This window comes from Macrotis lagotis, chromosome 1, assembly GCF_037893015.1.
Source record: "Macrotis lagotis isolate mMagLag1 chromosome 1, bilby.v1.9.chrom.fasta, whole genome shotgun sequence".
Lineage (NCBI taxonomy): Eukaryota > Metazoa > Chordata > Mammalia > Peramelemorphia > Peramelidae > Macrotis > Macrotis lagotis.
Genome location: NC_133658.1, coordinates 759,006,892 through 759,029,338, shown reverse-complemented (window position 1 = coordinate 759,029,338; position 22,447 = coordinate 759,006,892). Strand labels below are relative to the sequence as shown.

Sequence of the window (22,447 nt, the reverse complement as noted above, 5' to 3'; positions counted from 1 at the left end):
GAGCTGGATACAGGTTTTTCCTAGAGTGTCTGTAGGGAAGGGGAACACCATGAAACTGGGATGGGTTTTGCAATCAAAACTAATTCAGTCAACAAGTTTATATGTCTATCAAAAGGAGTGAATGACAGACTCATGACAATTTGATCCTCAACTTCAGGAAAATGTCACACTACCAATCCCTCCATGCTGAACCCTGATGAGGTCAAAGAAAAAGTGTTGAAGACCTGGAGACTTTTTTCATCCTATATCTAAAGAAGGTAAACATAATTCTGGGTGACTTTAATGCTAGAGAAAACTCAGACTGTCAGAAATGGCAGGGAGTTCTTAGAACTATTTAAGTTGGAGACAGAAACAGCAATGGTCATTTACTACTGAAGACTTATGTATATCATGACCTTTTCATCACAAACATTGTTTTCCATTTCCTAAATATAATAAAACTTTCTGGATGTACCCTCACAGCAAACATTGCTATCTATTAGACTATGTGATTATAAGAAGAGACAGACAGGATGAAAGAATGACAAAGACCATGTTTGGTGCAGAGTTCTGGACTGATGACAGACTCATCTTCCCCAAGCTAAATCTTCACATTCAACCAAAAGAAGTAGTCCTAAAGCAAAATGACTACCAGAAGAATTAATGTCAAATGATTAGAGTGTGTCTCTGAGCAGGAACAGTTTATTGTTAACTTGGAAGGAAAAATTGAGTCAACACACAATAAGTAATAGTGGAGCACAAAAGTGGAGTGGATAACTTTCAGAGATTTGGTGTATAGCACTGCAGGTTTTCCTCTGGGTCAGGACACATATATATCAAGACTAGTATGATGAAAATTATGGAGAAATAGAGAAATTGCCAAATGAAAAGTAAAAACTCCACAAGGTTTACCAGGATTTAATTCTATCAAAAGTAAAGTACAAGTAAAGCCTAGAGAGATTCAGAATTCTTGGTTAAATAAGAAAACAGTTTAATTTCAGTTTTATGCAGATAGTAACAATCCAAAGTGCTTTTATGATGCCTTGAAGGCTATTTATGGGCTAAAGACATATGGTGCATCTCAACTACACAGGGCTGATGGAGCCACATTGAGTTGTGATAGGGACATAATTCAAGAGATATAGGCTGAATACTTCCACACTGTTAAACAGATTGCTGTCAATCAATAAAAAAAGCATTAACCATTTACCTCCAGTTGAAGTCAATCTTGTCCTAACTGAAGTTCCATCTAAAGGAGTTTGGAATGCCATTTGACTTGTTTCATATAGCAAAGTTACTGGTCCTGAGTTTATGCTAGCTGAGAATTACACTGGTGGGAGGAGGGGTCCATTGCCCATACAAAAGCTGACTGAAATTTTCTAGATTATATGGCATGAGCAAATTATCCTACAGTTGTTCAAGGATGCCACCATTGTCCAGCTCCATAAAGGTAAAAGGAATAGCTTGTCCTGTGACAATCACAGAAATATTTCTCATTTAGTCATTGCTGGCAAGATTCTTATCAGAGTCCTCTTCAATAGGCTAATTCTTCATCTGGAAGATGGCTACCTACCTGACATCCAATGTGCTTTCATAAAGGGTTCAGGAACAGTTGAAATGATGTTTGCTGCTTAACAATTCCAGGAAAAACATCAAGAGCAAAACTGAGGTCTGTATACAACATTTGTAGAACTGTCCAGGGTCTTTGATACCATCAGTCATGAGGGTTTATGGAAAATTATGTCAAAATTTGGCGCATCAAAGATTCTGGATTGTGGATGAAGCTCTCACAATTTCTTTGTCATCAATGGAGTGAAGCAAGGATTTTTGTACTTGTTCCCATGCTTTTTAGCTTGATGTTTTCAGCTGTGTTACCAAACATCTTCAAGGTCAGTTACTGCAATGATGTAAATTCTTTTTTGTTGTTGTTTTTTTTTGTTTTGTTTTTTTGCAAGGCAAATGGGGTTAGGTAACTTGCCCAAGGCCATACAGCTAGGTAATTATTAAGTATCTGAGGCTGATTTTGAACTCAGGTCCTCCTGAATCCAGGGCCAGTGCTCTATCCACTGTGCCACCTAGGCATCCCAGTGATGGTAAATTCTTTAAATTGAAAAGGCTACAAACCATGACCTAAATGTAGGAAATGTTGGTGCATGATTTTCTAATTTCAGTGCATCCTTTATGCTTTTTCTGTTGCTTGTTCTAATTTTGGCCTAACAATTATTACCAAGAAAACACAGGTGTTCCATTAGTCAGTATCATCTATATGTGGAACCATCAATTACAGCAAATAGAGAAGTTTTGAGTACCATGAATAAATTCACTTTCTTTGGCAGTATACTTTGCAAGAATGTAAACATTGATAATGAAATTGACACATACATAGCCAGAGTTAACTCTGGTGTTTGGGAGGCTCCAAAAAAAAAGAGGTAGAGAGAAGAGGTGTTAGATGATTTCCAAGAAGGTCTACAGAAACAATTGTGCTGACCTCATCAGTGTATGTCTTGGAAATTTGGAAAATTTTCCTGCTAGAAAACAGAATCACTTCTTTTATTATTTCCCTTCATTTGTTATTTATTTATTCATTCATTCATTAATTTATTTATTTTCACATTAATACAATAACCTTGTATTGTTGTAAAAACAAGCATAATCCTTCCTACCAGAACTAAGATAGAGAAACTTCAAGAAAAAGAAAAATAAAGTAAAACTAAAAGAAAGAATGAACTTCATTTTCTGTTCATGTACCATCATCTCTCTCTCTCTCTCTCTCTCTCTCTCTCTCTCTCTCTCTCTCTCTCTCTCTCTCTCCCCCTCTCTCTCTTTATCTCTCAGATGAATTGTATTCTTTATCATAAGTCCATCAGAGAAGTTGCTTCATTATTTTTTCCCAACAATTACTATTGCTAACTATATTTCCTTTCACTCTATTCCTTCCCACTCACACTTATTCTCTTCTCTTTCTCTTTTCACTTTGTCCCTCCTTAAATGTCTGTTGTATCTGACAACCCTCTCCCAAGATATTCCCTCTTTTCTATTACCTATACCCTCTCTTCTCCCCTTGACCTCCTTCTCTCATCCCTTTCCTTTAGGGTGAGATATATTTCTAAACCCTATTGAGTGTGTAAGTTGTTACCTATCTGAGCCATTTTTTACGAGAATGCAGGCTCACTAATTCCTCCTCACCTTCACCCCTTCCACTCCATTACAAAAGCTTTTTTCTTCACTCTTGCATGAAATATCTTATCCCATTCTACCTCTCCTTTTCATTTCTCCTAGTATTCATTTTTTCCCATTAACTCCATCTTTATAATATATCTTTATATTCATCTCTCTCCTGTGCCTTGTCTATATATGCTCCTACTAACTGCTCTAATAAATGACAAGTTTCATTTGAGTTATCATTATCATCTTCTCATACAGGAATGCAAGCAGTTCAACATCATTAAGTCCCTCAAGATTTGCCTTTCCCCTACTCCTTCTCTATGCTTCACCTGAATCCTGTACTTGAAGATCAAACTTTCTGTTCAAATCTTATTGTTTCAACAGGAAAGTTTGAAAATACCATATTTCATTGAGTATCCATCTTTTTCCCTGAAAGAGAATGTTCAGTTTTGCTGGGTCATTGATTTCTGTTTGTAATTCAAGCTCTTTTGCCTTCTGGAGCATTATATTCCAAGTCCTTATTGTAGTCCTTATTGTACTGCTAAATCTTGTGTAATCCTGACTGTAGCTCCATGATGTTTATTTCTTACTACTTGTAATATTTTCTCTTTGACTTGGGAGTCAAACTTGGGAGTTTGGGAATTTGACTATAAAATTCTTCTTTCAGTAGGTGATTGGTGGATTCCCTCAGTTTCTATTTTACCCTCTGCTTCTAGGGTATCGGGGCAATTTTCCTGGAGACTTTCTCTAAAAATGAAGTCTAGGTTCTTTTCCTGGTCATGACTTGCAGGTAGCCCAATAAGTTTGAAAATATCTCTTCTGGATCTGTTGTTTTTTCCAATGAGATATTTCAAATTTTCTTCTAGATTTTGTCTTTTGGTTTTGCTTTCTTGTTTCTTGATTTCTCACAAAGTCATCAGCTTCCCTTAGTTCCATTCTTTATTTGAAGGAGTTATTTTTTCAGAGAATTTTCTTATCTCCATTTCCATCTGGCCAATTCTGCTTTTTCAAGGCATTCTTCTTTTCACTGACCTTGGACTGCTTTTTACATTTGACCTAAATTTGTTTTTCACATGCCATTTGATTCAGTATTTTTTAACTCTTTGACAAAGCTACTGACTTGGTTTTATGATTTTCCTGTATCACTCTCATTTCTCTTCTCATTTCTTCCTCTCCCTCCCTTACCTGATTTTCAAAATCTTTTTTGAGCTCTTCCATAGAGTGACACTAATTCCTATTTTCCTTTCAGGTTTTGGATACAGAAGCTTTGACATTGTCATCTTCTGAGTAGATATTTTGATCCTCTGTGGGACCAAGGTATTTATCTATGATCAGATTCTTTTTCTTCTGTTGTTTACTCATTTCTTCAGTCTGTGGCCTCGTTTTAATGCACTTCCCAAGTTTTGGGGTGTTTTGGGGACATTGTCCTAGGGACCTTAATTCCTTCAAGGTCTTATTTGAGTTTTGACTGCTCTCCTAGCCTGTGCTCTGGACTGTGCTTGATTACAAGCACTTTCCTCTGCCCTGGAAGGGTCCCTTCTCTGCTCTGACAGTAAGGAGGCCTGGACTGCAACCTGGATCTGAGTATGGACAAAGCAACAGAGTCCTGACCCAGAGATAGCAGAGAGACCTCGAAAGTCTCCCCCTATCCCCCTTACAGTCTATGAATTGAGCTCTCTGGAAGCAGTTGCCATGCAGCAATCTGCTGGGTGGCTCCACAGACCTGCTTCTAGTTCTGGCTGGGCCTGGGATGAGAGCTGCACTGACCTGTGCTCTGCGCTCACTTGATAGAGCAAATTTTTCCTGCTGACCTTCCAAGTTGGTCTTGGCAATCCCTGGGCTGAGTTCTGGAAACTGCTACTACTGCTATGACCCTAGTTGCCCCAGAGTCCCAGGCTCTTCCAGGGACCCAGGTGCTCCATGAGTTATTCTTGGAAGTCTGGAGCTCATTAGCTCTGATGGAGAGTGCCCTGAGCTACACTGTAGCCCCTTTCAGTCCCAATGGAACAAACCCTTCCCACAGATCTTCCAAGTTGTTTTGTACTGAAAAATTGTTTTACCTAGTCTTTCTCTAGGTTCTGCTACTCTAAAATTTAGTTAAGACCCCTAATTTTAAGCCATCTGGAGTGTTCTGTTGGAGAATTTCTGAGAATTCCTGCTTCCATGCTGCCATCTTCATATTACTTCTACTTAAATTTTCTTAGAAAAATTCTGAAGATCATCTGGCAGGATAAGATAGCTGACACTGACGTCCTTTCTTCTGCTAAACTGCTCCAACATTGTGTGTGGGATGAGTTTACTGACTTAAGTAAAACTCAAAGATTTCTCAAGGTATGAAGGGAAAAGTTTTATTTAATTCTCTAGAATTGGACCCCTTGCTCTTCCTTAAACATGGAGAGAGAAAAAGGGATGCAAGAGCAGGAAATCCAAGATCTATTTATCCTAAAGCAATTCCACCCTTGCCCCCTCTGACCCATCCTCCTTGGAGAGGAATGTAGTCTTCACAATCTATACAGGTAAATTACTCTAAAGAAAAAGAATATAATTCAAACAGAGATAGGTTCTTCCCCTCCAGGACAAGGAGTGTAGAACCATATGTACTTTAGTCCAGATAAGACAGGGTCAGTTTACTCTTTACATTCTGGTCAAGGTCAATTAAATTGCTTCTTGGGGGAGGTGGGGGACAGAAGGGACATACCACACAGCTTAACGATTTCTAATCTATAATATTCTACTGAAGAAATGTAGACTTTATTCCATTCAATCTTTCCTCTTTATTTTGATGAAATTTCTTCAGATTTCTGTAATATAGACTCACATTGCTGATCCATCTGATTATCATCCTCATTTTCCTTGCAAGTCCACATTAACTCTTAGTCATCCTTTCCCTTAACAAGTCCCCTTTTTGTACATCTTTACAAGGGATCCAGGTACCATCATTAATCTCACATGAGTCTGAGGTCACCTATCTCTAAATTGTATAGTCCAGAATATTTGTACCCTGCTTCTGAACGTGTCTAGATATTTGCTACTTCCTAGGCAAATATCCTGGTCAGTCAGTTGTCAACAATAGTCACCCTGAACTGACTTAGCCATATGCCACTGGTGTTTCTCTCCTCTGGTTGGTTTTCTAAGTGAATTCTTCATGTTTGCTCAACCCCTTAAAACCTTTAGCTGGCCACATTTTCTAGAGTCAAGGGGAAGTTACAGATAAACAATGTACACATAGGTGAGATATCTATGAACTGGTCCAGTGTCTCTCCTCTCTTCTCTTCTCTCCTGAAGACATTCGATGTCCTTCTGCATCTTCTGAATCTGCTCCAAAAGGTCCTCTCCAGTTCAGATAACTAGTTGAGACTTTGTTTTCTGGTAAAGTAACTGCTTAACATTTTACTCAGATCAAAACACGTTTTCTTCACAAGACAACGAGATTTTGGAGCTTATTGCAATTTATATTTTGCCTTATTGCCATATTGAGGCACATACTTCACTTTAACCCAATAAACCTTCAGTAATGTTTTGCTATATGAGCAAATTCCCAATGAGAATTGTCATACTGTATTAAACTTGTAACATACATTCAACAATCATCTTAGTTCAGAGTACCCAGCATATGTTTTAAGAATAAAACAATCGTAGCCTTTGCTTCTTATTACAAAAATGTCTAAAACATCCTCTATCAATGTTAGTTTTACACAATAATTTCAAAAGTCCAATGTACACTTATTACCCATGACAATGTTACAATTATATGTATAATTTCCTCTTTTTAACATATAATAAATAAGCTACATTAATCTCACATATCAATATTCCCTTTCATAAACATAATGTGAAAAACAAAGCCTTTTACAAATTTTCTGGGCCAAAAAGACCTTGAGAATGATAACCCTTTGGTCAGGTATTCTCTAGTTTGTTTTTTTTTCTCACAACAAATCTTTACAAATGTGATAGATGAAACTTCAATTCATCCATAATTTGTTATTACAAAACAATTATAAAGTTTCAAAAAGTATAGCATAGGGGCAGCTGGGTGGCGTAGTGGATAAAGCACCGGCCCTGGAGTCAGGAGTACCTGGGTTCAAATCCGGTCTCAGACACTTAATAATTACCTAGCTGTTTGGCCTTGGGCAAGCCACTTAACCCTGTCTGCCTTACCAAAAAAAAACCCTAAAAAAAAAGTATAGCTTAAATTGTTCGTATACAAAGTTTACTAATTGTACACAGTATATTTCAATTACATGTATGTTTTCTTTACTCCCTAAAACTTTAAAATACAAAGGATTCTTAAGAACAATTGTGGCTAAAAAAACCCCTTCTTATAACTACAAGATTTTCTTTATAATATCTTAAATTCCAAAAGTCATATTCAAATTAGCTTTAAATCATTTTCTTTTCAAAGCCTAAAAAGTTTGCAAATTCTTCTTATCAGTGCAATTCTAACTTCACAATGCTCTCACTTATAAGAGCTTTCTATCCTCACTGACCATCATTTCTTAATATTAGAAGAGATTCCCCACAATTTGAGATATCAAAGTAATATGTATTAATTCTTTACCTTTACTGTTTATCATTACTCACTCACTCCAGATTTTTCCCAAAGACATGAACTGCATCCCAATCAGTGTAAAATATCACCTTCCCCTTGTTTAGTTATTCTAAAGCTTAAGAACACATAACTCACAAGTCTATCCTGACTCCCATGACTCTGGGGAGGCTATAAAACATCAGAATACAAACTCAAACATTTTTTTTACAAACCCCTTAATTCAATTTACATGCATCTTTAGATTAGCGCATTACAGAATCAATAATAGCATAAGATTAACATTTACCTAGTAATTGCTTTCATATCAAACTTTTCACTGTATGGGTTTTATTATTTTCCAATCAATTCGCTGCCAAACAATGCAAAAAGTAGCAATTTAAGGCATTTTTAAATCACCCCCAACTTCATATAAACACATATCTCCCTATAGACTTATAGTTCTATACTTTCTTCTTTTCTTACAATGATTTGTGAACCATTTTCCAAAGTTCCCAAAATCCATCTTTGGTGTACAAAGTCAACCCTGCTCAAAAACCTTCTGTCTACATGCTTTTACCACTTTCCATACTTAACAAATTGTTAAAAAAAAAAACTCAATTGTCTCTATGTCTGGATTTTCTTTTAGGTACTTCCAGAACCTCTTACTCAGACTATACAACTCACACTTTCCTTGATATATTGTTCCACCATTCCTTTTCATTAGCTCTTCTTGACTTTAATTCTGAATTAGAGTCACATAGCTTATACAGCTATATAAAACACAGATATGATTCCACTTTTCACAATACATTTTCCACTCCAATGTTTTAATATTTAACATTTCTTGATTATAACTGCTAAAATCCTGGAGATGGCAAACAGTCATTCAAAAATCCCTTAGCCTAATTAGAATATTCCCTGTCCCCTTTCTTCAAATAGAGTAAACTGAAGAACTTTTGTACAGAGTACAATCCTAGATTCTTTCTGGGGGGGTTGGTCTTCTATTCTTCAATCCTTATATGTCCCATAATTTTCTGTAATAACTAACAATATCTGAATCTATATTGATAAACTCCTGAAGCTCTAATGATGCCATATCATTCTGGAAAAAGATTAACTATTTAGTTTCCCCCATGCTGACATATCTTGGTAACCACATTATATGCTTTAGGATTAACTTGACTCTCTTGTCATTCTGAATTTTAATTTTCCATAATTTTTCCAAATTAAAATAGCATTTCTTTCTATGATTTCTTTGTTTACATATTTGTTAATGCTCTCATTGTCTCCTGTTTCTTTAACTTCAAAATAAGATCCCTTTTAGCACTTACTTTAATAATTCTTCCTGAAGTAACTCTCTCTCCTGAAAGGGGGAGGGAGGGGGAAACACTCTGGCAGCACAGAATCAAGGAGAATGGAGAAAAGAAGGGAACATAAACAAGGAACAGGAGGGGGGGGGTCTTCTCATAATAGTAAAATAACAGGGTGAGTAGTTTGAATTCATCGATTTAACACCAAAATCCATTCCTTTTTAAATAAAAATTAAAAAAAATTCCCTCTTGGAAGTGCTCAAGAGACAATGCAGGGGTGAGGAGGGAGGGTTCATATTACCTATTGTAACACAGGTAGAAAGCAGGCTCAAGGGGAGAGACAGTGAGGGAATTAGATGGATACTGCCTAAAAATAAAGCAGCAATTTAAATGAGGCAAACCAAGGAAATTTTTAGGGTAACTCACTGACTCCCCCTTTTCCCCTTTTTAACAAATCAATGAAAGAACCAAACACACAAGTAAATAGACAATCTAAGCATATAAAGACAGACAAGGCACACTAACACAACAGAATTTTCCAAACTGAGACTTCCAACACATGTCAACAAATACAGGCCAATGGCAAATTCCTGCCATCTCAGGAATGCCATGAGGGGAGGTTTTAGTGTTGTGCCCAACAATCTCTCCCTCTCAAATGCAAACTAAATGTGTTCCTTCTCCTATACCTTTATTTCCCTATACAAGACAACAATTTAATCATTTTCTTCTTACTTTTCCCTTTATATTTGTCTTACTACCTTATTTACCACAGGGGAAGCCTAGGACTGAGCTCTTCCCATTTTAAATATGGACAGAGACCTCTCAGGATCAATTGCCCTTAGATCCAAGTCTCTTACATCCAATACAGTGGGGTTACCCCCAACCTTCAGTCACCCAAATAGTCCTGACCCTCCAGGAATTAGCAGATTCCAAGGTATTAACTTGGGCCCTGTGCACAGAGTTACTGACTGCTGTCCCCACTGATTGATCAGGTTCTTTTTCGTTTGTTTGGTGGGGGTTTTTTTTTGTTTTTTTTTGCCACAGATTTGCTTTTCTCTTCCTACCAATGCTTCAGATCACTTGTACAGAAGGGAAACCAAGACTCCCAGAAAATGACAAACTACCAAATTTTGGGCAGGGGCACCTTTTTGCCAAATTTTGAGAAGGCAATGGTCCCCAATGGGCATATAATCCTGAGAAAAGCCCCCAACTGTGTGGGATGAGAATACCTACTTAAATAAAACTCAGAGATTTCTCAAGGTATGAAGAGAAAAGTTTCATTCAATCCTTAAGAATTGGACCCCTTGCTCCACCTTAAACATAGAGAAAAAGGGGGTACAAGAGCAAGAAATCCAAGATCTATTTATCCTAAAGCAATTCCACCCGCCCTCCACTGACCCATCCTTGTTAGTGAGGAATGTGGTCTTCACAATCTATACGGGTAAATTACTCTAAAGAAAAAGCATATAATTCAAACAGAGACAGGTTCTCCCCCTCCAAGACAAGGAATGTAGAACTATCTGCACTTCAGTGCAGATAAGATAGGGTCAGTTTACTCTTTACATTCTGGTCAAGGTAACATTAAATTGCTTGTCAGGGAAGGAGGGGCAGAAGGGACATAACACACAGTTTAACTATTTCTGATCTATAATATTCTACTGAAGAAATTTCAGACTTTATCCCATTCAATTGCTACAGAGCGCACATCTCTTATGGGTTAGCCATGTTGTTCAAATATTCAACATATACTTGCCCAAAAGATTATTTTGTGGAGAACTCACACAGGGCAAATGCTCATAGCAGGGACAGAATAAGTGATACAAGGACATTTTTAAGGTTTTTCTTAAGAACTTTGCAATTGATTGTGGAGTATAGGAGACACTGACACAGGACTGCCCAGAATGGTAAGCCCTATCAGAGAGGTGCTGTCCTGATAAAGATAGAATTGCAGCAACTCAAAGGAAATGTGAGATGGGCAAACTTACTGTACCCTCCCCAGGCATCATATAGATTATTTGAGTCTTTTTGGTCTGATAAACCACAGTCAGACAACTGTTACTTGTCTCTAATGTAGTGGTTTTGTTTTAACCTTTTTTGATAACAAAGGACAAAAAGTATCTGTTGACTATAGTCTTCAAGATCACTTCCCTTTCTTCCACAATAACTTCAAATTTTGATTTACAATTTTTCTCTCATTTTCAACTCTTGCCCTCATACAAAACTTACAACTTCTTCTCCAACATATACTCTATCCCAGTGATCTTAAATCTGAGAATTTTTTTCTGACTATTCCCCATCTCTAGAATGTTCTCCCTCTTAAATATTACCTACTGACCTCTCTGACTTCCTTTAAGGGCCAATTAAGTTCCACCTTCTACAGACCTTTCCAACCTTTCTTAACCCCACTGCCTTCCTTTGGTTGATTATTTCCCATTTATAGTGTTTATAGGTTGCTTTGTTTATTTTTGTTTGCCTATCATCTGCCTCATTAGGTTGTAAATTCCCTGAAGCTAGAGGCTGCTTTTACTTCTTTTTTCTATCCTCAACCTTTAGTATAGTGTCTGGTACACAGTCAGTTTTTAAAAATTGTTTCTTGATTAATATTGAATGATTAAATTGATTTAAAATACTTCAAACCCAAATTGCATTAGTAAACAACTTTGAGTCATTGGAATTGTATCTAAAATTATTTGTATAATTTTTATGATAAATAAATCTCCATTAATTTTTCATCATAATATGGAAGGTAATTCATAATTCCTGGAAGTTATACAAGACAAGCACAAACTTTGATAAATTCTACTTGACATAAATACCTAATGATAAACTGTATTCTTATCTTTAGAGCAGCCTATAAGTTTTTATACATATGAGTCAGGCAACTAGAGTTGAAGTCAGATCTTCCTAACTCTGAGGCTTACTTTCTATCCACTATCACACAATTCTTCATATTTGTCTGTGTATCTTTCTATCTATCTATCCATCTATCTATCTATCTATCTACCTATCATTTATCATCTCTCTATCTGTCTAATTATTTATCCATTCATCTATGTGGCTATTTAATTCAGATGCAAATACACACACATATATAATGTGAACATGTATATATGTATTAAAATACACATGTGTGCCCATGTGTTTATAATTAAATTAAACACTAACAACTGGAATTTATTTAGTAGGCTGTATAATTATATAATTTCATTTGATAATCCTAATGATCTTTCCAAGTACCTATTATAATTTTCCTAAAGTTCAGTTATGAATATGATTGACCCTGCTCAATAAATTCCACTGCTTTTTGTTTTTTGCAAGGCAAACAGGGTTAAGTGGTTTGCCCAAGGCCACACAGCTAAGTAATTATTAAGTGTCTGAGACTGGATTTGAAACCAGGTACTCCTGACTCCAGGACTGGTGTTCTATCCATTATGCCACCTAGTCACCCCTATTCCACTGCTTTTTTATTAACTCTGGGACCAAATATAAATGCCTTTCTTTGACAGTTAAAACTCTTTACAATAACTCTTGGCCTATCTTCCTTTCCAGTCTTTGTGTAGATTGCTCTCCTCTATTAACTCAGTGATCTAGTCATATGTAGCTAAGAACAGATACATCTCTCAACCTCTGCACTGGCTATTACTGAAATCTAGGATACACACCCTTCATTATCTGTACTGCTTGGAGTTCCTAGAAAATTTTGAGACTCAGATCAAATACCACCTCTACCATCAGTTATGAATGGGAGAACATTCGTATATACACATGCATATGGATGTGTATGTGAATATATACATATGTACCTTTTAGAATTTAATCTCCTTGAGGAGATTCATTTCTTTGTACCCCTCGTCCTGATTGCAGCACCTAGGCATAAAGTAAGTGCTTGATAACTACTTGTTGATTAATTTATACTATAAATATTAAGCCTTTCATTTTATTAGGAAGTAAACTGAAGTTCAGAGAGATTATAGTTGGCCATGGTTGTATATATGATGAATGAAATTTATTGAAACTTATATCAAAACTTATTTCAAAGCTAGGGCTCTTTTCATTCTATATCATGATGTCTTATAAACAAATTAAAGCCACAGAGAGCACTAAAATGAGAATTTCAAATAATTGCATTTCTTTTAATGTGTCTCTTTGCCCTCCTCCCCCCAAGTAACAAAAAAGTTCGAACAAAAGTGTTTGAACCTCTCTCAACTCTCTCAACTCTACAATGGCTTGAAAATTTAACAAAATTGATATTTTTAAGAAGGAACTGTTAAAATTCATTATCTGAAATAATAAGGAAACTGAGGAAAATTCATCTAAGATTGAAATTGCAAATCTAGCATTTGTGTCTCAAATCAGGTTGCCTGATGCCTCAGAGATCAGAAACTCTGAGTGATTTGAAGGACTGCTATTTAAAACCAAAAAAAGAGATATTTTTTTTAAATTTGAGAAATGTTAATTCATTTGAACAAAGAAGATCACCTAACTTGGTAGCATCTCCCAAGCTTTCTTAAGCCTACCCCCAAATCCTTTCCTTACATGTCATGCCATTTATAACCAGGAAACTACTGAGAAAAAGGAATTTATAGTCAGTAGTAAGTAATCACTTCCACCGCCCCCCCCCCATCTTCCTTAAAGATTCCATTATTCAACTTAGACTTTAGCTCAACAAAAAAAGGGAGCTTATTCACCAAGAAAGAAAAGAGGAACATAATCTCTAAACCTTTTTCCACCTGATAGGAAAGGGGATTTAGCCTCTGGTCAATCCCTCTTTCTGCTACTAAAGGAAACTTAGCCTATGGTCAAACTCCCCTTATGCTAGAAATGAAAAGTTAACCTTTTAAAAACAGAACATTATTGTCTTCTTCTAAATGATAACAACCTATGGATTCACTAAATATATAGGTAAGCTAAACAAGAAATTCTGTTAGCCTGGTTTAACTCTTAGGTTTAACTTTTCCTAAAGAAAGGGTTTGATTCTATAATCAAACTAAAAATAAATCAAAATAATCAAAGCTAATATATTAGCTTGTTAGGAATTCATCCTAGATCTAAAATCCATTTTTTTCTTTTATCTCTAAACCATCAGCCAAATTAAATCAAAGTCTTATTAGCTTCTGGTAGGGGAGAAACTATGACTTCTTCCCAGAAGATCTAAAATCTCAGGTGAGGGAAGAAATTTTCTGTGTTGTCAGTATTTCTAAGTAGGTCTCAAGACTCCTTGTTCCCAGGAGATAACATTCATTTCATATAAATCTGCATCTCTGATGTCATTAATGGGTGGCCTTTTCTCCCTTACATTTATAGCGGGACCCTCTGGAAAAAAACTACAGTCAGAAATTATAAATAGACTGCTTAGTATAAGAGATACATAGATTAGATCATGCTTAGCATTAAATGGAGCATCAGGGATCTGCTAAGTTTTGCTACCATTAAATGTCACAGTTATTTTCCCTCTAGGACATTGTTAGTGAAGAACCTATGTGTTAGAAAATTGAATGGTGGGTGTATGACAAATCTTTCGTCTTTGCAAATTCATAGTCATGGGTTCCTAGGACCCGGGGAAACATGAGCTCCCCATCCTATACTGTCATCAGTAGGTCCTGGTGAAGAGTCACAGTGCAAAGGGAGAAAGTGAAAAGACAATGGTTGTCCAGGTGGAATCATTCTTTTGTTATTTCAAGAAATTCTCATTGAAGAGAGGATCACAGTTCTATTGACATTTTTATTTTGTGACTTCAAGTCATCATTGAATATTTGTTTGTAAAATGTTACTATAATTTCTCAAAACAGTAAAGGAATCTTGGAACCCTAGTGAGTCTAGCCCCATTTGAAAGCCAGTAAAATCTCAATTGATTTTAGAAACATGAGAAGTCCTTAGAAAAGAACAAGGACAGGTCAGAGGTTATCAGGAAAAACAAACATTTATTCCTTTCCCTGAATCCCTATCCTTTAATGTTGCTAGATACTGGGCTCTCTGCCCCAAGTGCAGTTATCATTAGGTTAATTAAATAAAAAACAGAACAACATTTAATCCATGAGTTTTAATGCTCCGTATCTCTCAGAGTCTGCCAAAATCCCTCTATATTCAGTGGCACCTGAAGCACATGCAAAATAACCTAAGGAGCCATGGAATCAGTCTCCTATTCTGTATGCAACTCTTCTGGATGAGACAACTTACAAGAACTTTCTCTAATGTACTCTTTGTTCCATTCCTCCAGAGTCCAAAGAATGGATACAGGAAATAATTCCACAGAGCCTGAGTTTATCCTTGTAGGACTGATATTGGCCAGTGCTCCAGATTCTTCCCTTATTTCTAACATGGTGGGAAATCTCACCTTGATAACACTAATTGGCATCACTTCTCACCTACACACTTTTATGTACTATTCACCAGCAGCTTGTCTTTCACTGATCTCTGTCATTCTACTGTGATTATCCCCAAAATGCTAGTCAATTTTGCATCAGCAAAGAATATCATCTCCTGTAATGAGTGCATGACTCAGATATATTTCTTCTTCATTTTTGTAATTGCTGAGTGTCACATGTTAGCTGCTATGGCATATGACCATTAGGTTGCAATTTGTAGCCCACTACTCTATAAATGCTATCATGTCTCATCAGGTCTGCTTTTGGTTGGTAGGTGAGGTGTACATGATGGGCTTAATTGGTACCACAGCTAAAACAGGCTGCATGCTTAGAGATATCTTCTGTAAAGTTGATGTCATCAACCATTATTTCTGTGATCTCTATTCCCATCTAGAACTCACAAGCTCCAGCACTTTTGTCAATGAAGTGATTGTTGTTTGCCTCAGTGCATTTAATATCCTTCCCCCAACTGTGACCATTATTAGCTCAAAACTTTATCATTGCCAGCATTCTCTGCATCTGCTCCAGTGAAGGGAGGTTCAGCACCTGCAGCTCTCATATGGCAGCAGTTGGTTTCTTCTTTGGTTCTGATGCATTCATTTATCTACAGCCTTCTTCAGTCAGCTCCATGGAACAAGGGAAAATGTCTTCAGTATTTTTACTCAATTTTTGTACCTATGTTGACCCCCCTCATCTACAGTTCAAGTAATAAGGACGTCAAGGTTGCTATGAAGAAATTCATGGAGAGAAGAATGTTCTAGTGAAGAAAAGAAATATTAGTGATGAAATTGGACAATGTTCTGGATATTGTGTCATGTTTTATGAGATCAAGTATTTTTCATGGTCAGAAGTTGGAATTCATTGGTAGTCACATTTCTCTTGAAACATTTTTCTATTATCTTTTTCCTACTAAATAGGGTCCTTTTTCTTTCATTTTTTATTTTAATGGCTCTTGGAAGAATCATAATGAACAAATCAAATAATATTGTACACTATTATGGGCTATTATATATTTTATAACTGAGAATGATATAACTGCCCAGGCCACATATAAGATTTACACTCCTGAAGAGCTTCATCTGCATGTAATTTACCTTAACGATTGGAATGATATCCTTATATATTTGTACCATTTCTGCTTCCTCTTCAATTATATTATCTCAATTAATCCCAAATTATTTTTAATATATGCTGAAAGCATTTAAAATTAGTTTATGTTGCAAACACCTTTTCCCTATCATCCTGACAACACACTTTAGTCTCCTAGGCAAATTTCTCATATTTACTTAATATTGGGTCCCTTCACTCTAATGGATGTTCTTCTTTGCCTTCATGTCTGCCATAGTTGCCTTTTGATTTTTGTTGCTGTTTGGTCACTTTTCAATCTTATCTGACTTTTTGTGGCCTCATTTGGGGTTTTCTTGGCAAAGATACTAGATAGGTTTGCCATTTTCTTCTACAGTTCTTTTTTACAGATGGAAAGGAAACAGAGTTAAGTAGCTTGACCAGGGTCACATAGCTATTAAATATCTGAGTCCAGATTTGAATTTAGGAAGATAATTCTTCCTAACTTCAGTCCCAGCATTCTATCCACTGTATCATCTAGCTGCCCTTTCCTTTGAGAGCTGAAGCAAATTCTTCAGTTTCACTGTAATTCTTTTTCCCAAGATCCCATAAAGGGTATTGAATTTAAGAATTTAAGAAAATTAGATGAGAATTCATAATTTGTCAAATCATGTACTTCCTAAAGGATAGCAGGGATATTGAAGAGGATTAAATCACCCTTGCAATTTCAGGTTCTATATCACCTATAGCATGTGAGGAAGCTTTCAGTTCCTAGTTCTTATAAATATATTTTTTTTTTCCAAGACAGCTTTAGGCCTGGATTCTCTGCATAAGCTGCCTCTTTCCTTCTCAAGATGTGTAGAAATAATAAATTGTCAGAGATTTGGTCCCAAGCCCATGTAATACAGCGATAACTATAGCTGCTAAAAATCTTTAAGTTATTAAAGTGTTATCTCAGATTACTCAGAAAATGCTAGAAACTTTCAAAGTGTGACTTTTATTCACTTTGACACCAAAGATTACAGAAGTGTCCTCTTCCAGAAATAAATAGAAGACACAGTGATTTTGTTTTTAACACAAGGACAAATAGTAAGTACAAGAAAACAAAGAGCATAGGAGGCATAATTGTTTAGTTGGATCTTTCCCAAGGTGATCATTCTGATATTGGAGGTGGGATTCATAGTCAGGTCACAGAATCTATTAGAATAGACCAGCAATGATAAGCACTAAAATACCAATTCAATCTCAAACATCATTAAACATATAAAGGGGAACAGTTGAATTTGCCTCCAAATTTTCTTTTCAGAAGAATGAATGAGGATAATTAGGGTGAGGATAAGTTTTAGAGGATGAAGAAAACTAGCAATGGGATGTGAAAATCATTCTATACTCTACCCTAAGTGGACCACACCAGTGGTGCTCTGAAAAGAACATTTAAAGAAAGATATTCAAAAGCTGCAGCAATTTTAGGGCAGAGGAAATAGGATGGTGAGGCTACTGAAGAATGAAAGGCAGAATGAAGGCAAAATGAAAATCAGTTGAAGGAAATGGGGATTATTTTCCTTCACTCCAAAGAACTAAATAGAACACGAAGGGAAAAAATTCTTAACAATTGGAACTATCACAAAATGTAATTGGATAGCTACAAAGGTAGTAGTAAATTTTCCATCACTTTGACATCTTCAAGAGGGGAAGTAGGGACAGCTAGGTGGCACAGTGGATAGACTACAGGATGTGCAGTTAGCAGGACTTGAGTTTAAATCCAGCCTCAGACACTTAATAATTGCCTAGCTGTGTGACCTCGGGCAAGTCACTCAACCCCATTGCCTTGCAAAAATAAAAAAGAGGAGGGGGAGTAATAAACTATCACAACTATTGAGAAGGAATTCCTGACTTAGCTAACAATGGAACTATATTACTTCAGAATTCTTATCTCATACTTCTATCTTTTGACGTTTATTAGAAATTAAAGAAATTATTAGAAATTAGAAACAGAAGTCAACGTTGCACTAATAAGATGAGAATTATGGATTATCTTTCCAATAGAAAATTATCATTATTTTCTCTGATAGGGCATAAATAGAAAAATGCAAAAAAGGGATTTTTAGGCTTATGAAGTGGCAACCTAGCTGTCTAAAGATTTAATTTATTAAAGGTATTTGTTGTTACAGAAATGATCAACCCATGGTTGTTTCCTGGGAGGTTAGGTATTTTTGTTTCTCCTTAACAACAGTGGGAAAGTGTGTGTCTTCAGAGAAAACTTCTTAAAAAGGAGAAAGGGATATTATAGCTTGCCAGCAGGAAACTATGTTTCCCAATTATTTTTGCCCATGTGATATTTAGATTTTCATCATATTGAGCATTAAGTCAAATTATGCCTTCTGAAGGAACTCCATTATCTGATTGTACCAAAGAAAAATTAGTCTGCTAGAAATCCTTATTATTGGTAGGGGATTGATGATGTTTGTCTTTCATTCTAGTGGAAGACCCTGACATCAGGGAGTAATGCCTTGAAAAGCACATGAATTGAATTTGAATAACAAGGTATTGTGCTAAATCACAAGCCTCACTTTCTCCTTCAGAGTCATCTGGGTCTAATGACCAGATATGAATCAGGACAATTAGAAACAGTCCTGGATGGGAAGCAATCAGGTTTAAGTGACTTGCCCAGGGTCACACAGCAATTAATTGTCAAATGTCTGAGACTAGATTTGAACTCCCCTCTTCTGGACTCTAAGGTCAGTGCTCTATTCATTGTGCCACCTAGCTGCTCCCTGGTACGGGGTTAGCAGCATAGTGACATGTGTATATGTAAATGACTGTGGGAATGTGTATGATAAGGAGAGACATATAGAAACAGAGACACAGAGAGATATGGAAACAGATCCAGAAAATTCATGGCATTGAATAGTACTATTCACTAAGGCAAAGTATTAGTTTTCTGCTGAGGTCTCAGTGTGCTGCAAAACAAGCCTCTGACTGCATTTCTGAAACAATGCTTGCTCTGAAACTTTATTCAGTCCCATAGACTGAAGGACATATTTTACAGTCCAGATGTAATTGTTCTAATGGAATATTAGGCAAATCATGATTTTTTAAATTATAATCCTTGAACACCTAGTGGAGATTTAGGGAACAAGCACAAAAGAAAAATCCTATGACCAAAAGAGTGTCTCAGTAACAGTACTCTATTTTTTTAGTATAGTAGCTGCTTCATCCTACTTAATTCTTAGAAGTAAAGGAAAACAGTCATTTCATTCAACTAATTGTCTTTCTGCCTTGTCTTTAATAAGTTCACTATCCTGTTTCCTTTGATCTGAAATTGCTACAGCTTGTCAGCAACCCTCTGTAATTGTTTTGATTAGAACACTGCTGATGTGATCTGCACAGGGAAGAGTATAGAATGATTTTCACATCCCATTGTTAGTTTTCTTCATCCTCCGAACCTTCACTTCACCCCAATTATTCTCATTCATTCTCCTGAAAGGAAAACCTGGAGGGAGATTCAACTGTTCTCCTTATTTGTTCAGTGATGTTTGAGATTGAATCTGTATTTTTAGAGACTTCTAATAATAGTTTTGATATTAGCCAATTATATCACACATCCATTAAAAACAGATAGTAGCCTCTATTCACTAGTATGAGTAAGTATTTTAGTGTCATGTAATAACATGCAGTATCTGCACAATTAGGTATGAATAGCATTTTCAAAGATGATTAAGAGAGGGTATTCTGTATTGCTCAATAATTGGTGGGAGAGAGGAGGTGACTTAGTCCGGAGAGGTCAGAAGTTTCAGATAAATGGAGATCTCCATTCACAACAGTATATAGTTATAAAAGTTGTTAGTTTATATAAATAAGAGTTGCCACTTGAGATTCATATGGGTTTGGGAGAGGCATTAATATTAAAGGTGTTTTATGAAAGTCCATGTGATAACCTAAAAGATGATGTTGCAAGGTATCCTATCCATAGCAACTTGACCTCTAGTCCTATAATCATGTATGTTTCTGATTGCTTAAAGAATAGGAAAAAATGTCAACCTGGGAGTCAAAAATGCTTCATATATTTTTTCACATAGATGTATTCAAGATTTGCAAAACACTTTCATCACAAAAAGCTGATTTTTTTAAACAATTGGTAAAACTTAGACCATAGAAGTCTAAGTTCAATTTCAAGTGCCATAGTGCCACCTAAAATTCAATAATATATAAATTTATTAGAGGGGTCAAAAAGTCAGAAGCTCAAGTATGTAGTAGTCAAGCAGAGAATATAACCCAATTGGGGTGAACATTTTCATTCCATAGATTTTGTTTTTAGGCCGTGCTCTTGACCATCTATTCAGCTTTTTCCACTGTGTCAAGGACTATAGAAGGAGACTATTAAGAAGAGAAGAGAGTCCTAAACCTGATTTGGAAGAGCCCATCAAAAGATAATCTCCCAAAAGGTCTCACATCTTGATGGCAAGATCTGGCTTCAGTTTGGGAACTCAGTCAGGGGAGTACTGGTATATCATACCAAGGAGGAAATGTAGTAGTAAAATTGATTCTCTCAGTATACTTGAGGAAGGGTTTATATGAGGACAAGAAGCAGAGATGATTGGTGGTTCTAGGTTTCCAAGACATTAGAATTCCCACATTTTAGTTTGTACAGTGGGATGTGCAACTCTGGAAGATTCTTCCATAGTGATCACTCACAACTGAAGGGACAATTCTGTAAAGTGGGTTGATATAATTGATAACCATTGTGTTCAATTCACAGCAAACTGCTCTCTCTCTAATGTAAAAAAAGCCGACATTGTATCCAGAGGAGTGTACAATTACTTAATTGTTGATTGGTGAATTTTTAATTATGATAGACTGAGTGTGGAAGGTCAGAAGAAGACATCAAGCACTTTAAAGTACTTCTCTGTGCCAGTCACTATACTAAGCACTTTACAAATATTTTTATTTGATCTATACAACTGTGGAAAATGGGTTATTGTTATCCCCATTTTACAGAGAAAACTCATGAGAAAAATGTTGATTGAGGTGATTTGACTTGCTCAGGGTCATACTGCAAGTAAATGTCTGAGGCTCAGGAATCCTTGATTCTAGGCACAACAATCTATTCATTTGGCCAAGTACCTGCTTCTGCACTACCTATCTGGGAAGAAAGAACAGGTGCAGTGACATGAAAGTCATTTCATTTCACATTGAGAACTATGGATCAATTTACCTGCCCTAGATCACATAGGTAGTAATTGGCAGAGTTCAAATTTAAACTCATATCTAGGGACATTAAGTCCAATACCTCAAGTTTAGCATTCTTTCTGCTGTACCAAAATGCCTGAATGATAGTTTGGAAGGTGACTCTGGAAGGTGCCAAGAAACCCAAACTATTTTTGGCTTGCCAAATCTAAAAGGTCCGGAATAAATGCAAAGTAATTAGCTGTATACTTTTTCTCTGAAGAGAAGATTCACTAAGTTTAGAAGTTCATTTGTCTTTTTTGACCTTGGGAAAGTCACCTAAAATCTTTAACTCTCATGGTCCTCTTCTGTAAAATGAGAAAATTTGGCTAATTGACTTTTTTTTTTAGGTTTTTTTTGCAAGGCAAATGAGGTTAAGTGGCTTGCCCAAGGCCACACAGCTAGGTAATTATTAAGTGTCTGAGACCAGATTTGAACCCAGGTACTCCTGACTCCAAGGCTGGTGCATTATCCACTATACCACCTAGCCACCCTGGCTAATTGACTTTTAAGTTATTCTACAATTCTATATCTATTTATGGAAGGTTGGCTACAAAGTGACACATATTTTGTCCATAATATCTTTCAAAGATAATAAATACTGAGCCACAGATGGATAGTAGTTTGTATAGTTGGAAGGAGCATCCATACTGATAGAATCATAGATTCTTGAAGTTTTGCAGTACTAATTGATTCTTATAAATGAAATATTTTCAACAAAAATTTTATAGGCAAATCAAGTTATATATGTGTATTGTATAAATGATACAAAGTCACATAATTACATAAGCAAATATGTATGTAATAT

The 22,447-nt window shown here is 36.1% G+C and overlaps 1 pseudogene; it reads left to right on the top strand.

Moving 5' to 3' along the window:
* The first annotated feature begins 15,210 nt into the window (after positions 1 to 15,210).
* Positions 15,211 to 16,109, top strand: LOC141506674 (olfactory receptor 8G3-like; annotated as a pseudogene).
* The last annotated feature ends 6,338 nt before the right edge of the window (positions 16,110 to 22,447 follow it).